Raw genomic sequence first — 10,328 nt, 5'->3', positions numbered from 1 at the left:
TTGTTGAAATGTATCCCATGCCATATACACATAATTCCCTTTCACAGGTAGTACACTGTACTTCATGACTTTCCCTCTCCAATATGGCTATGGTAAGTAGTACACATTTTACTGTCGTGCTTCTCGTACTGAAAGTATACCAGTAATTCTGTCTTGTTAATTACATGCTTTTGTGTGTGTGTGTTTGTTTAATATGAAATTGTCTTTGTAATCACACAATGGTAAACCCATTTATCAGTCCTTTATGAATCAGAACTCAATTTGATAATAATTGGTAACTTTTTTGTTTCCCTTTAACCTGTTGAAGATTAGTCTTGAGTATAGGCTCCTACTTGGGCAGGTGTCTATGGATAATGTGTGTTACAGTAAAACCAGCTTGTCCTCATCTGGTTAAATACAAACAAAACAATAGTTTGAGAAAAGTGTACCATTTACAAACTATAGGGACACTACAGTATATTGCAGCTGCCATGCTTCTGGACTTTTCTACACACTTCTCTCATTTCACGAATGTGTGGAACGGAGTTCAAATTTTGGCTTGTATTGTCTAGGGTCCAAGGTAAATATTGAATGGAGTTTCAATAAATAATGAAGATAGGCAAAACAGGATGGAGAAAAAAAGGGTTTCAATGTAAATCTCAACAAGAAAACTGCATGAAACATGTTTACAACTGGTTGAGAGAGAAAGCAAAAGTGAGTCACATCAGAGAAAAGATAGCAAAGAGCAAAAGGGGGAAGAGAATGGAAAACAGAAGGAAAGAGGTAAGAGAGATGTCTGGTCTATGATGCATAAGAAAACTGATAGTTGAAATTAACGATCATTACAGATTTGAAGCGATTGTGATTACTTGGTAATTTGCGGATGCTGGATACCACTCTATAATTGGATTTGAGTGTACATTATTTCATGTTTTATTCAAAGCTGCGTTAAATGAGTTCCACATTCCAACTGAAAAAAAAAAAAAACAGGTCAAAGATATGAGCAGTTGATAATGGCCTTGTGGGCCACTAATGATTCAGCTCATATATTTAATTGCACAGAAACGAGGCAAAGTAATTGTACACATACATGTACCAAAGTGCAATTTCCCTATCAGATACTGGTAGTCGTCAAGTAGCTGTGTGTGAGTACTGTAGTTGTGAATTTCATCTTGCACACAATTGAACAGTCACTCCATTTAATTTTCCCCATGTACTTTGTTATGCAAGCCTTGAGCTGCAGCAGATACAGAAAAAAAAAATATCAGTTTGGAAGGGTCCTCTAAAGGAAAAATGTGCTATTTAATGTGTGAACTACTCTATACGCCATATATTTCGCGAGTCTAAATTTTCGCGAATCGGGAATTCCCGACAAATTCGCGAGTGGTTAAATCCGCGATCGTGGAGTCCTGTACCGAACGGAGAAGTGTACACGCGTATGTCACATTCACATCGGGATCAGAGTCAACATTTTCGTGTGTCTTTAATTTCGTGAATACCACCCGACTCGCGAAATTCACGAAAATAAAAACCTCGCGAAATATTTGGCGTATACAGTTTAATTTGCAGCATTGGATTGAAAAATAAATTACAAAATCAGCCTCGTTAATCATTGATTTGAATTTTCCTTGGCCTCTCAAGAACTCGTTCACTCTGGCTGGCATCCTTGCTTGATTTCTCTCTCTCTTCCTCACACACACACACACACACACACACACAAACACAAACACACACACACACACACACTGTATTCCTCTCCAAAGGTTTAGAATCCACCCCACTCCTCCACTCCATCAGAAGGGTTAGCACAGTATCTCAAACATATATGGAACTGTCACTACGAGCCACTCTGAAAAAAATGACGGCACTCTGACACATATATTACAAAAACTGTGATAGTAAAGTTTATTATCCCTTCAGATCTGCAATCTACACCAGTGAGTGGAATATCCCGTGAGAACAGGCAGTGAAATACTGACCACCTTTGTAATGACTTTAAGATAGTCCTAACCAAAACACACCAAAATAGTCAGCACAAAGATGATTCAATATGGCAAGGAAACTAAAGAATTTAAAAATTCACCATTGGGGTAGGCATATAACATGAAAAAGGATAAAACCACTCACATAATACTCATTCATGCTGTTTTCAGCACATTTCCTCAAAGTTTGGCTACTGCATGGTAATCACTGTACTAAGCATTCTCATTTCTATACTTTCACCATTTAACAGTCCCAGTGTTTTCAATGCAACACAGGTAGAATGTCAATTTGTCATATATAATAATTACATGCACAAATACTTCTTATGCTCCTTCAATTCACAAAATGAGAAGTCAGTGACCCTAAAAACACTGCACTAGGTGAATTCTCTGAAACGCAGAACACAGATGTGTGGATGTGGAATTATAATCCATCTGTCTTGTAACCTGTCCAGCAGACTTCTGACTCATAGTCAATCTGCAAATTATGTCGAGGCTGCACAGCAGCACAACATGATGGAAATGACTTCCATCCATCATCTCTATCCTACCCCCCCCCCCCCCAGCTCATTTCTGGCAGAACTTGGGACACCTTCCACGGCCTACAGACTGACATGGCACAGCTCTCTGGAATGGCATGTTGGGTATAATGAAGAGAAGCTGCAAACACCGAATGAGGAATGGCACACATGCAGTTTATCAATACCTATCTTGTTAAAATAGGTATCTAGTGCATCGCACATATTATGGCTTCAAAACGATACTGAAATGAAGGATATCTAAAACAAACACTGCATTCTTTTTTCTCCTGCAAGAAAGCTGTTGGCAGAGATCTGTATTAAATAAATGAGGACTTACGTTTGCAATAACATGTGATGCTTCTTTACTGACACATTACTTGAAAACATATTTGTGTATTGCCCTCTTTCGACATAAACATCGAATCAATACATACTGATACTACTTTGCACCTACAAGGTTTGATCAAGAACATGTTAGTCCATGCATGCTAAATTGGCCTAATCATAGCATTCCCCCAAATACCAGAAATAACAGCACTTCTGCAAAATTACTGAATGCACATCTCCATGCTTTGAATTTCAGGATCTAATCGCAATGAGGAAGTAAACTTGCAGAGAAAAAACTTTTTAGCATAGGAAGAAAGGCAAGAGAAATTCTGACTGAAATCTGATACATCATAAAGATGTAATGTTTACAGAGAGTAGATTATGTTGCCTGATACTTCAGACTGGTTGTGTAGTTCATGCTATTGTTATGTATTTGACTGATGGATGTAAACCCCGAATACCTTTGAGCTGGCGCAATGTCACTGATTTCCAACTTCTCTGCATGGAAACAAGTTTGTTTCATGAATTCGTTATACGATACATTCTAAAATTCAAATAATATCTCCTTCAAAAATGTCGACAAACACACAATCCTCTGGTCTCTGTCAATAAAGTGACATTCGCTGCATTACAGATTAACCCATTGTCTGGCTTGAGTGCAGATTGACACAGAAAACCCCATAGCCTTGTACACACTGTCCACAATCAGAAAATATTGAATCACATTCCTGATACAGTCAACCTGAGGTACCCACAAACCAATGCTCTATCTCATTAGTGAATAACATTCACACAATCACATCTTCAACATTAAAGCTGTATCAAAGTTATCTGCTTTCACATCTCTGTTGCTTTGATTTGTTCAATTCTTCTGAAAATAATTTTCATGGGTCGATTTCCCCCTTCACACCGATATTATTCTTTGGATACACATTCTTGCACAGTGGTAAGTATGAGTCAATATAGCACACTTAATACTGGTTATGGATGTTATAAAGAGACCTCTATGTGGAAGTATGCAAATTAGGCTAATACCAATGATCACATCAAACAGCTCTTTTTAAAATCATTTCACATCATCAACTGTTAGTAATTTAACAACTGCATCACGACAAATTACAAATGAAAACATTCATATCTAGCTAACATAACAATTACTCAATCAATACATACACAACTAACAATTCATGGTTTCACTGGATATACAGTACATCTTTATATCAAAATATACCTGAAATTTGACAGTGCTCAACACACTGAAGAATAGGCAAATTAAGAATGCATGAAGGATGAAATATGCTGAATATTTCAAAGTTTGTCGGGTAGGGGTTGCCATGTTCCTTAGAGGAAGTTCCATGGCAACAATTCAAAGAAAGGATAGCTTGATTGTTCATACAATATTCTTTATTTTCTATTCACTGAGCAATACTAGAGATATACTTGACAATGATTCACAAAATATGACAACTTGAAAATTATATTCCTTTTAGTATAACTGTCACTTGCAGCAGACCATTTAAAAAAATAGTTTAGTACAATAAAAATTGTATGCATGTCATTAAAAGAAACGGTTGTTCCTGGCAATCACATAATACTCCCCCCCTCCCCCCCCCCCCCCCCCCAATGCAAGATTTGCTTCTTATGGCTACAACTGATACATAAACACATTTTTTCAAGTGTTAAAATGCATTTGGTATGAGCAGAATAACTCGTTAAAGACAAGTCCCGAGCATCCTCAGGCCAGTGTCTATGGGAAATGCATGTTACAGAAAATCAGCCCATCCTCAACGGGTTTACTGGACAGCTTGGCTCTACGTCCTCAGAAAAAAAAAAAAAATGATCTCAAAAGTTGAATACATAGGTAAACCATCCTATTCCAGTAAGTCTTGCAAGATGCTCATAGTCACTGTCAATAAATATCAGATATACTTTCTGCCCTATTTCAGAGCAAAGCTAAATAAATGCTGAACTTCAAAACTGAAGTGTGTCTTTGATATGACCAACATTCTTTGCCATGTAGCTGAAGCAGCTGACTAGGTTTCTTGCATTTTTCTTTGCAGGACAGATAACACAGCAATCATTTGGCACACAGGGCGTACAAATGGGAATGTTTTTCTCTCCAAAAAACAAAACAAAACAAAACAAACCCCTAAACAAATCAACCCAAGGCAGTAGCTATGGTAACAAGACTGATAGCTATGGTAACAAGACAAGACTGATTTCAGCAATTTTTGTTCTTTGTTGCATGCCAAATCAAGTACATTCATTGGCATACAAATTTGAAAACAAGTATTTTTTCACATGAAAACACATGGACGCCAAGAAAACAGCCTTTATTATAAGAGCAAGCAGGGATAATGAGGGAGTATGTAATGTATCTAATTAAATGAAGACTTTTTATGATGATCCGAGTTATTTGCAAATCCTTCACCTGTTTTGCAGCTCTTGTGCTTTTTGTCTTAATTCAAATGTATTACAAAACTCCCTCACAGCATACACTCATTACGAAAACAATACTTTTTTTTTCAGTTTCTAAGCTTTGACAAGCCACACACAACTGTTCATATCACAAAACAACTGCCAAACATATAAAGTGTGATGCCAAAATTTTCATTACACAAATGATCCAATGCCTTCTTGAAAATATTTACAGAATATGCGCATTGATGACGTCAAACGAAATGATCACCATCGAGACCAAAACATATCGTGATAAAGAAATATCTGGTATAAAATGCACTGGACTACTGCCATTATGACATGTCGCCAATTACAAGAAACCAGTTAATCTCTTTTGCTTGGTCTCCATATTTTTTAATACTTCTAACACTACATGCCAGTAATGTCTTTGGTAAGATATTCTGCTCTCTAATTTACACACCTTGCTTGTACAACGGGGTACTTTGCTCTCTAGAATGCCTCAATCAAGCTGTCAGGCATGTAAATAATTTGTTGGGAAGCCTGTGGATGAAGAAAGTGCATTGTTTCAGTAACTACCAGCCTCAATCTATTAGGCGCGTGGAGGTACATTTCAAAACACGCTAAGGGAGCTATCTAGCATTTAAATCAATCTTGTGTTGGCAAGCAAGCAATCAAGCACACATCATTAACCACATGAATCATCACAGGCTTTATGAAAAAGAGAGAGAAAAAAAACTACACAGAGGAGCAAATCGATACAGCAATTTATGGAATCTGTGGCTGGCTATTTACCAGGCTAACATATCAATATGAACATCTCTGAGCTGCGCATATGATGATGCCCGGTATACAGAGAATTATTTACCACAACAATATTTTTCATCATGCAGATATTTCACACAAATTTTTGCAGGTACCGCAGGCCATGAAAGAATGTACCAGCACTTTAAATACATATTTCACAGCATATCATGGGCTATCTTGACATATCATGATTTATGACAGCAATCTCTTTTGGGATGGTTCCCAATATCCTCCTATTAAAACGAAATGCAGAGAAACAAAATAACAAACAAGCTGAAGCATATTCTGGCTTGAACAGTCTTCCACACAATATCCCTACTGTAGGCAAAGAGTCGATCATTTACAAAATACTCCCATGCTCTAGAATCAAGAGTGTGATATTTTCCCTAGCTGTACACTCACTGCATTTTAACTATGGCCAAGGGATTGCTGTTTTTGTTTTTGTTTTGTTTTTTCTAGACCCTTAGGTGGGTGAAAATCTATAATTCAAACCCTCAACTCTTCATCTCTGGTGCTGAGAATCTCATGCTACGATGCTCCAGGACAGTCAAGGTCGATTCCTAAGTGGCTAGCTCACTGATATTTGAAGGGGGAGTGCAGCTTTTGTACAACCCTCTGCAAATATCTGACCTTTTATCTCCTGGCCCGAGATCCTGACTTTATTTTGATAAGAACACTGTGAGTAGTAAATTGTCATCATTTTGGTTGCTTTTTTTTTTTTAAGTTTATCTATTTTGAGATGATTTTTAGGGGGAGGGGTGAATTATCAATCTTTGGGAGAATCAATGCTTTTGCAAATTGAACAAGGATGTCTCTGTATTTTTTCATGAATGCCAAGCTAAAAATTTTGCCAGACAAGATTTGCCAGTCCATTACTGATCTTGCTTTTTGATTAGTTGACCAAACACTGAACCTCCTCCACACAGGTTTGTTCCTTTTCCTTGGTATGTTTTGTTTTGTTTTGTTTTCCAGTACAATGGGGATACTCGGAAATGTATGATTTTCACTACTATTCCACAGTGGTCCTCTAGTGAACACTAATCCACATAAAATCTTTGGTAATGCAATGCAAATCGACTTTTCAGAAGGCATCAACACTTGTAGCTGCTGTAATTACTGCACTGAGGAGCGTTTCATAAAAAGATGCTATTGTTCTGAACTTTTTAGTAAGAATAACAATCCACAATGAAAAGCAGACCCTTAAGTCTTCTTCTATTCACAAACACAAAAGCCACTGTTCACAGAATATGCGACTCACAACATCACTTTCTCCAAGTCATCTGACCTTTGCAAATATCTGTATGACACCTTTAACAATTTATTGATGTCAATCTCTTTCGCTGCTGTGGAATGAAGTGGTTCATTCATACAAGATGGAATCCCACCCCAGGGCTCTCCTTAAACAGTGCGTGATCCATCTACCCAGTTACCACCCAGCTTGCACTAATATGTATGGAAATTACCTCTGGGCAGCCATGAATGTGGATGAACTGAGATCATTACCACGAGCTATTGCAGGTTGAAAACAACAACAACACTCATTATAGAGTCTAACCCATGTGAATACCTATTGAGTAAGTGGACAATTTTGTACCATTATGCCTCTTTGGAAAGTACCTTGTGAGAATATCATTTAAATGACTGATGGAGCTAGAGAATCACTTTGTAGCAAGGCGAGAGCTTTGGTATATTAGATACCTTGCAGAGATCACAAATATCTGCAGACATCTAGGGAGCTTGCCCCAATGAAGACATACACACAGCTACCTGTGAATTGTACGAGAGACAATTCTACCAGCAAAAGTAACCAAACTGCACGTCATGAAACCAGAGTATTTGCTGGCCCGACAACTGCAATTACGTACCACACCTACAGCAGATACAGCATCGATCGCTCAAAATTTATGTTGCAGAGCTACAAAAATCCTTTGCATTAAACCTTGTCAATTCTAAGTCCTTTATAATGCCTCTGAATCTTGGCAATACAAATCAAATGGGGAATTTGACAGACATGAACTCTCATTGACTGACATTCCAAATTCCCATTTTCTGTTTAGGCTAGATCATCAGGCAGGTGTAAATCCAATCTTTTTTTCCTTCATAATCACAGTGACGGATACTCAGGTATGGTGATCGATGCATGTAAGGCCTACACAACTTTTTATTTCAACAAAAACGCAATTGATGCTTTCTAGCGCCAGTCTCATAAACAGGAATTAATGACTGTAATATTTAACACTACAGGTCATGAAGACTATTGAAAATCATTTCTTGGCGACACACCATTTGCTCCTGCAACAATTACTCATCTTATTTTCTCCAAGGACTTAGGGTTAGGGTTTGGGTTGTGATAGGGTTTAAGGATTAGTTTGATGTAAAGGTAAGGAATAGGGATAGGGTTATGTTTGTGGGTAGGTTCTGTATTTGGCTTAGCGTGCAGATGTTTAATGGGATAAACTGTAGCAGGAGCAAATGTCATGGAACCAATTTCTACTTCTCTGGCTAGTATAACGAAAATACTCTGGGATATTGTCTATCTGAAGATTCAGATTTACCATGTAAGTTTGAACAAATTGGATCGCTGTTGCATAAGCGTGCAGGGATATTAGCACATAATCCACTTTTCCCACAAATAAGTATATCACACTTTAGTAGATAAGAGAGATAAAAAAACAACAATAACAACAACCAAGACTCTAAATCAAGCAGCTTAATGTAACAAAGCTCTTTCACCTTATATATCGGTCAATATTAAAATGCACAGGCTCGCTGTTTATTGCCCTGAATAATTTCCATGGTTTGTGATGTGGCCTTGAAACTTCTGATGTACTTTTTCAATGAAATGCATCCCTATCAAAATTTCACTAGCATCTATGTGAAGCTAGCTGTTATAGTAACTACAGAATATAGGAGACTATCATCATAATGGTATTTCAATAATAGGTTGACAGCATTTACAAAGAAAAAAATATGAAAATGACTTAAATATAATACAACCCAGCGTATATTTTCCATAATAAGGAACCATACCAGAAAGATGCATACCAAGTAAACAAAAAAAGAGGAAGCATGCTCTCTCAAGGCAAGAAAATATCTTAAAATACTTCCAGATATAAATTTTCCTTATAAAAAAACAAAAACAAAAAAAAACCAAAAAAAAAAAAAAAAAAACTACTTCTAGTAATCAACATGGTTACAATGCTTATCTAACAGGAATCCTGCAAGATTTTATTCAAACTTATGACTGATGGTGATAATACTGAAAGTAATGCACTGAGGGCTCTACTTGGAAAACACATAGCATACATTACCTCTAAGATTAAAATACAATGTTGACCAATTAAAATTATGATACATGTTGTTTCTTGGACACCTCACAATAGCTGTCTGTTTAGGAGACAAAAGCTATGGGCTATAACTTATGGAAAAGAAATCACCAACTTTGTGAGCATAAATTATCTTGCACGAACTATCTTGGATATGGTGTAAAACTCATGTGTCTCTCATATACAGTCACAAGAAACCATTTTGCCAAGAAAACAATGAATTTATGTCAATGCTGTGTTAAACTGCCCTCTGTCAAACTGGAATCAAACTGGGATTTAAGTTGATTTAAAAGGCTTTATAAAAAAAAACATATTTTTGATGAAATGTACTTGAAACTAAACGCACTGTTTCCACCTATGCCTCTTTTCTTCTCTTTTCATTGTATCTTCAACCTTTGTTTTATCGATTGAATTTGTCTAATAATTGTTCAGTTGAATTATTGTTTGAAGGGGATCATTTCCAACAGGCCTCTTGTGTGCTTTCTATGATCCCTCCATTCAAAATGTATAAATGTACCACGGCAATTGCGTTTTGATTTTTGTAAATGTCATGTTTTATATGGAAATAAATGAATGGATGTAATCTACAAGCCTATATGACTAAGCAAGCTATTTCTTGGTGCCCCCATTACCTATTTATCAACTTGTTTTCAATGGTCAGCACTTTCTCTGCATTCACCCACATTTTAACACAAACAATCTGCTAATTCAATTTGTCTTTCTGATTCAAGAAACTTATAAGATCCTCTTCCTCAGCTACAAGACATTTCAGCCTACAGCGTGATACATAGTGAGTAATCTGTTAAATAAAGTTCCTGTAATGTATCGCATTGTCAGTTAGTATATAACCATGACAATAATCGAGGCATGACCAACTTTCTAGCAAATACAAATCCACCAAAATGCCACATATCATGTCCATGGCACATGCAAGTAGTAAAGCATAGAGCTAGAGAAATACCGGTAGC

This window comes from Diadema setosum, chromosome 1 (assembly GCF_964275005.1).
Source record: "Diadema setosum chromosome 1, eeDiaSeto1, whole genome shotgun sequence".
NCBI lineage: Eukaryota > Metazoa > Echinodermata > Echinoidea > Diadematoida > Diadematidae > Diadema > Diadema setosum.
Note: the sequence above shows the minus strand (reverse complement) of the source record.